Genomic DNA, 8,099 nt, shown 5'->3' with positions numbered 1-8,099 from the left:
CTTAACAGGCAACCAATACATTAAATTACAGGGCAGGATTTTTACCTTGTCAGGTGGGCACGCGGATGGGCCTTTGAGCAGCCGTGAAACCAAATGTAGCCTGTGAACAGGCCCCAACCGTGATCTCACGCTGACCGGCCAATTACCGGCCAGCCAGTGTGAATCGCGAGCTGCCTGGATGGGGTGGGTGAGGCGGGGGGGAGGAGAGCAAGCACGGAAGTCAGCGCATGCGCGGGGGAACATGCAGTGAAAGCTCCCTGAAGGCACAGAGCTGCCTCAGGAAGCTAAAGATTTCTAACATTTAAAATAAAGATTTTAAAATTAAGGTAAACATGTCCCCTCATGTGACAAAGTCACAAGAATAGGGACATGTTAGAAATGAGATTTAAAAATTTTTATTTTATTTTTAATTAATAACGAAAACCTCATCTTGCCTGTGGATGAGGTTTCCTCAAAAATCCAAAGGCCGCTTGGCCTTTTGGCCCGCCCGCCAACCGTAAGGTTGGACGGGCAAGGAAAAATTTAGTTTAATTAATTTATTAATAGACTTAACAACCCTCTTAATTGTCGGCGGGTGTGCTGCCGACTCCCACGCATCCCCACCGACCAAAATATCGCGCGACTGTACAATGATGTCGGGACGCTCGCCTGATGTCATCATGCGCTATCTAATGCTTGTGCGAGCTGAAAATCCAGCTCACGGAAAAGGTATTCCCTATTAACTTCTTAACACAAATGAAAACCCCACACCATGTTTATACATTACACAGCATTCACAGCAGAAATGTAGTCTTGCTTTTAAAGACCCAAGCTCCTCCCTGCTTTAACAGGACCTCTTCTCACTGCTCCACCAGGGTGAATCTTCCAGTGTCCTTTTAAACAAAATCCCCGTTACTCAACCCTTTGAGCATAACTGAATGGACTTCCAGTAGGAAGGTATTCTCTAGTGATTCCATGGTCTTTAACTATTCTCAAGCCTTGTTTTTTTCAAACTGGGAATCCAACCTCACCAGCACTCTGCTTGGTGCTTAACCTGAAATCAGTCCTTTTTTTATGATTTGCAGAGCAGCATCTGTTGTGGGCCTTCTTTCCCTCCAAAATCTCTCAGTCTGACTAATTCTGAGGGTCTGTGAGTCTGGGGACTTTAACCCTAACCCGACCCCTAAAACCTAACCCTGATCCTAACATCAGCTGCCTTCTCCTTTGTCAAGATGTTAAAACTTGCACTTTGCTTTGAATAATTTGAGATTCTGACTCCTTAACAAGCAGATTACATGAGATTGTCTTTGGAGATATTTCGTAGGAGGTCACATCCCCCTTTCCAAATGACAATTTTTACTTTGAATTAAAGGAGACACTTTAAAACATAACCATCTTATAAAGTCCAACAGTCAGAACAAAAGGGGACATTTCCTCTTGCCCTCACGTTGTATAAAGCCCTTGACATCACATGGGCAATCGAGAACCTTATTTCTCTTTATTGGCTTGTTTGATTGACAGCTGCTGCACTGACAGTGATCTCTCTTTAGTTTTATTTCTACTGGTGTTCTGATTCCTGGGCTGTACAGAACATTACACATATCATATTCAAGCAAAGCAAAGGCTCAAGCTGGTAGTGAGGTATAACCAACCTAGCTCACCCTAGTTGGGGCTGCCAACTTTGATTGAATCTATGCCTGATCCCCATTTCCAATAGACCTGTCTAATCTGATTGTTTCCCCATTTCTAATATTTTTATCAATAATAAATAGAAGTATACAAATAAAATGTGAAAAAAATCATTTTACTTTTAAAGGCTCGGTGAATTTTCTCCCAAGTTGCTCACACGAGTGTCCAGGAGATTCATTGTTAATCCCTGGAGACTCCAGGACAATCCTGGAGGTTTGGCAACCTTAAACCTAACCCTAACCCTATACCAAACCTAAACCCTAACCCCAACCTGAACTCAAACATTAAACCTAACCCTAATCCTAACCCTATCCTTAACCATAACCATAACAAAAACAAAAATACCTAGAAAAACTCAGCAGGTCTGGCAGCATCTGCAGAGAGGGACACAGTTAACGTTTGGAGTCCGAATGACCCTTCAACAGAACTAAGTAAAAATAGAAGAGAGGTGAAATATAAGCTGGTTTAAGGGGGGGTGGGACAAGTAGAACTGGATAGAAGGCCAGTGATAGGTGGAGATAACCAAAAGATGTCACAGACAAAAGGCCAAAGAGGTGTTGAAGGTGGTGATATTATCTGAGGAATGTGCTAATTAAGGGTAGAAAGCAGGACAAGCAAGGTACAGATAGCCCTAGTTGGGGTGGGGTGGGGTGAAGGAATAAAAAAAGGCTAAAAGGTAGAGATAAAACAATAGATGGAAATACATTTAAAAATAATGGAAGCAGGTGGGAAAAGAAAAATCTATATAAATTATTGGAAAAAAAGGGGGGGGGAATCAGAAAGGGAGTGGGGATGGAGGAGAGAGTTCATGATCTAAAATTGTTGAACTCAATATTCAGTCCGGAAGGCTGTAAAGTGCCTAGGCGGAAGATGAGGTGTTATTCCTCCAGTTTGCGTTGAGCTTCACTGGAACAATGCAGCAAGCCAAGGACAGACATGAGAGCAGGGTGGATTGTTGAAATGGCAAGTGACAGGGAGGTCTGGGTAATGCTTGCGGACAGACCGAAGGTGTTCTGCAAAGCGGTCACCCAGTCTGCGTTTGGTCTCTCCAATGTAGAGGAAACCGCATTGGGAGCAACGAATGCAGTCGGCTAAATTGAGGGAAGTGCAAGTGAAATGCTGCTTTACTTGAAAGGAGTGTTTGGGCCCTTGGACAGTGAGGAGAGGGGAAGTAAAGGGGGAAGTGTTGCACCTTCTGCGGTTGCATGGGAAGGTGCCGTGGGAGGGGGTTGAGATGTAGGAGGTGATGGAGGAGTGGACCAGGGTGTCCCGGAGGGAACAATCCCTGCGGAATGCCGCCCGGGGGGGTGAAGGGAAGATGTGTTTGTTGGTGGCATCATGCTGGAGTAGGCGGAAATGGCGGAGGATGATCCTTTGAATGCGGAGGCTGGTGGGGTGATAACTGAGGACAAGGGGGACCCTATCATGTTTCTGGGAGGGAGAAGAAGATGTGAGGGCGGATGCATGGGAGATGAGCCGGACACGGTTAAGGGCCCTGTCAACCACCGTGGGTGGAAAACCTCGGTTAAGGAAGAAGGAGGACATGTCAGAGGAACTGTTTTTGAAAGTGGCATCATCAGAACAGATGCGACGGAGGCGAAGGAACTGAGAGAATGGGATGGAGTTCTTACAGGAAACGGGGTGTGAGGAGCTGTAGTCAAGGTAGCTGTGGGAGTCGGTAGGCTTGTAATGGATATTGGTGGACCGTCTATCACCAGAAATTGAGACAGAGAGGTCAAGGAAGGGAAGGGAAGTGTCAGAGATGGACCATGTGAAAATGATGGAGGGGTGGAAATTGGAAGCAAAATTAATAAATTTTTCCAGGTCCAGACGAGAGCATGAAGCAGCACCGAAGTAATCATTGATGTACCGGAGAAAGAGTTGTGGGAGGGGGCCGGAGTAGGACTGGAACAAGGAATGTTCCACATACCCCATAAAGAGACAGGCATAGCTGGGGCCCATGCGGGTACCCATAGCCACACCTTTTATTTGGAGGAAGTGAGAGGAGTTAAAGGAGAAATTGTTCAGTGTGAGAACAAGTTCAGCCAGACGGAGGAGAGTAGTGGTTGATGGGGATTGTTTGGGCCTCTGTTCGAGGAAGAAGCGGAGAGCTTCATAACCATAACCATAACCCTAATTCAAACCTTAACCCTAACCCTATTCTTAACCCTAACCCTAGCTTTAACCCTAACCCTAGCCTTAACTCTAGCCCTAACCTTAGCCCATTCAACCAGAAAGATGCTGCTTTCCACTTCTCAATGTTTTCAGCTGCCTCTTAAACTGAGTCTCATGGTTCTCCTTGAGGAGTCAGATCTGCAGCTCAATGGGTAGCACTGGAAGGGCTAGCACTCCAGTGCGATACTGGGGAGGTGCTACTTTGAAGAGAGAAGAGGGGTTCTCCCCAGTGACCTGGCCAATACTAGCTGCTCAGCCAACATCACTAAGTAAAAACTGTCTGATCATTATCACCTTGCTGTTTGGAGAAACTTGCTGCCTACAAATTAGATGCTGCATTTCCTACATTATAAAGTGATCACACATCAAAAATATTATTTGTAAAGTGCTTTGAAATCTCCTGAGGTCATGAAAGATGCTGTATAAATGAAAGACTTCCCTTTCTCTGAAAAATTGAGTGCAGCTCAGGGACCTAACTGTGTTAATATTACTTTGTCAATGCATTTACCCAGTGATTCGTCAGTGTTGGCCTATATCTTCTCTATACATCTATATGTATTACGCAACAAAATTGCCAGGTAGGCATCCCACATAATAGGGTGTATTATTAAGCATTACTTTGGCAATGCAATGCTTGAATTTTTTGTAGTGCAAAAATAATGTTTAGCCTATGCATGCACAGCTACAGACGCACACACCCATATACACACACCCATCTCAGCAAGCAAAACAAATCAATTCCATTTGAAAAGATTTGACATCAAGTCAGCAATGCTATCATTGTTTGGACCCATAGTTCAGTCCTATCTTTATTCCCCTACATATATTGTACATGTGGTTGACTGTTTAATGGACACAGATGCAAATACTGACGGTGTTAGCCACTCAGGTGGTAGTGAAAGCTAGAGAAAATTCAAATGAGAGAAAGAAAGAGAGATTGTTTAATCTGGGAGAAAATAACAAGAGATTAGATTGATACATATATCTGACAGGAGATGAAGGGTAGGTGTTTGTTCAGCTTGCTCCCTGTCGCGAGTTTTTTTTTCTTGCAAAGGTAAATTCTGAAGCAACATTGATATTCTTAAAAAAAAGGTTAGCAGCAATAAAACAATGAAACTTGTGATCACAAATATTTAACCCTGTGGAATCAGTTGACAGAGAGCTGAAGAGGCAAAGTGCACATTTCCCTCCCAAAGATAAAAACAGGCCCATGTTTAAAACTTGTTTTAGAGGTGATACAATTAATCCAACTCTTTGCCAATTTAAAATCAGAGATGCGTGTGATTCGACAAACTAAGAGGAAACAGTAAATGTAGTGAGGGGAGAGCAGGGGAAAGGGTTGTGTTCGAGTATGGGAAACAATCAGAACTGCTTTTGCTGAGGGCTTTTGGAGAAAGATCACTGAGGGAAACATAAACCACCCCCAACAACCCCACCCCCACCCCCGAAAAAATGTTGGAAATACTCAGCAGGTCAGGCAGCATCTGTGCAGAGACAGAGTTAATGTTTCACCTAATCAGAGGTCATCTCGACCTGAATTATTAACAATTTGTCTCTCCACAGATGCTCCCTGACCTGCTGAGTAGTTCCAGCATTTTGTATTTTTATGTTAGCTTTCCAGCGTCTACAGTGTTTTGCTTATGTACTGAGGGAAAGCGAGTACATTAGATTTTTTAAAAGTCATTTCCTGTAGCCAGGGAGACATTACGTTACAGTGAAACTGATTCTGGGACTAATAAATACCGCTTTCCATTTACAAATGAGGATCTATGTCATGTAATTCTTTAGGGCAGACCCCATTGAAATCTTCTTGTGGACCCTTAGGGGGCCTGTTGTAATGCACTGTCTGATAAATTATTTGGGATGGGTATGCATTGCTCCTGCCTGAGTCACTAACTGTGCACAAAGAGCACAGCAATGCGATGGCAATGTCACAGGTATAGGCCACAGGTCACAGGGCAGTCAGTTCATCCTGTAGATTTGAAGTCGAGCCTGTATAAAATTCCATTTTCATTGCTCTTCCCTCCATTGCAGTCAATGGCAATTGCCAATTTGATGTATTTACAGCACTAATGGTGCCGTAGTCAATTAGACTGGAAATTGGACAGTCATCTGCTTGATTTATGACACATTTGACACATGATTTATGGTCAACACATGACTCTCAGCTTGAGAGGCTGACAATGCAGTCATTACAACTGTGGACCCTCACCCCCAACAAGTTTCCAATGCTGCAAAGTGAAAGCCCATCCACTTTCATAGGATGCTTCTCTCCCTGGCTGCAGGGGGCCATTGATGGGACTCATGCATCATTGAAGGCTCCCTTAAGGAATCTCTCACATTAATCACCAGGAAGGGTTACCATTCACTAAATGTGCCAACTGTCTGTGATGCCCTGTTGTGCATCTTGCACATTAACTGATGGTACCAGAGAGTCCCTCATACCCCCTTTTCCTTCACCAGCCCTGCTATCCCTGATTTGTACACCCAGGGAGGGGGAATGAGGTGGATGGATACTGGAGACAAGGCCTTGGCTGATTTCACCATTCCACATCACAATAACAGCACACGTAAGATACGATGGTGCACACACACAGCAACCTCAAGGGGCTCAATTCTTAATGCTGGACAGAGGGTGTTCGACTGGAGGCGCCTGGTAAAGTGATGACGATTGTGGCGCTCTGCAGGTCCCTGCACAATCTTGTCCTGCAGGAAGAGTTCAATTAACCCAACAGTTGAGAGGCTCATTGAACTAGGGAACCCTGACCATATATCCCTGGGTCTGGGGTCTGTGCTCTCTTGGAGACAGGGCATCAGCAGCCGAGAACAGCTGGTGGAAAAATATATTAAGTACCATCCTGTACACTGTACCTAACTCATTCTCACCATGTCAGCAACAGCTGAGGCCTCAGGTGTTTGGACCGTATTAACCTTCCCTCCCTAAGCCGCCCCTCCCCCAACTTCCCTTCCCCAGCCTCCCCTCCTCCTGTATTGTCATTGCACCAGTAATCCAGAGACCCAGGGTAATGCTCTGGGGATCTGGGTTCAAATCCCACCACAGCAGATGGTGAAATTTGGATTCAATGAAAATCTGGAATTTAAAGTCCGATGATGACCACGAAACTATTGTCGATTGTCATAAAAACCCATCTGGTTCACTAATGTGCTTCAGGGAAGGAAATCTGCTGTCCCTACCTGATCTGGCCTACATGTGATTCCAGACCCACAGCAATGTGGTTGGCTCTTAAAATGCTCTTTGAACAAGGGCAATTAAGGATGGGCAATAAATGCTGGCCTAGCCAGCGACACCCACATCCATGAATGAATTAAAAAACCTCACCGCCCACTCCAGACCCAGCCTGCCCTCCCCCAGCACTCACCACCATCTCCCTCCTGAAATCCCAGCAGAATAGAGGTGGATCAGGAAGTCTGGAACAATATCCCAGTGGCACGAATTGCCATGTTGATGTGACAATAATGAAGCATGGGCAAGATTTAAACAACAGGACTTTTATAAAGTGGAACCAAACAATAACCAACCATCAGTAAACAACTTCAGTGAAAAGCAGCTGAGAACAACTAGCTTTATGAAGAGTGAGCCTCTGGAATAGTGCAATGTTGGACTCACATCGTGGCTTTCTCACCTCGATGGCAACCTCTTCGCTGCCAGGGAGGGAGCAGTGGGGCCTCTGGTTCAGATTGGGAGTGGCTGGAGGCAAAGAGGAGGGTGGGCTTTCGGTGGGTGTGGGGAAGGGAGGGTTACGAGGAAGGTGCCCAGAGTCAAGCATCCTAACGGTGCAGTGTGGAGGCAGGAGTGCCAACATCACTTCTCCCTCACAGCCTGCTCCTCCTCACGCTCTGTCTCCTCCCCATTACCCTCCACAGCCATCGTTTGCTTCGGATGATGAAAGGAACAATAACAGGTTATAAAGGAGTATTGTGTTCAATCATCAGATTGCAGAGTCAGCGTTCCATTAATTACACAACATAGAGAAAGGAGAATAGCCCCAGTTGCTATTCGCCAGTGTTCACACACTGTGTGACCATCCTGTCACTACAATTCCCTCTTCTCTCATTATTTACCAACTTACCCTGTTAGGACAAAATAATGAGAAAATTAAATGGGTTGCTTGGTATACAGCACAGGTGTGCCAGACATTGGAATCTGTTCCTCAGTCCATACTCGAAGCTGCTAAACTCATTGGCTGTTTGCTCTGAAAATGCCGTCTCCCATGGCAACAGCCTTTTATGGCTCA

This window comes from Cetorhinus maximus, chromosome 8 (genome assembly GCF_964194155.1).
Source record: "Cetorhinus maximus chromosome 8, sCetMax3.hap1.1, whole genome shotgun sequence".
NCBI lineage: Eukaryota > Metazoa > Chordata > Chondrichthyes > Lamniformes > Cetorhinidae > Cetorhinus > Cetorhinus maximus.
This window is presented reverse-complemented; position numbering follows the sequence as displayed.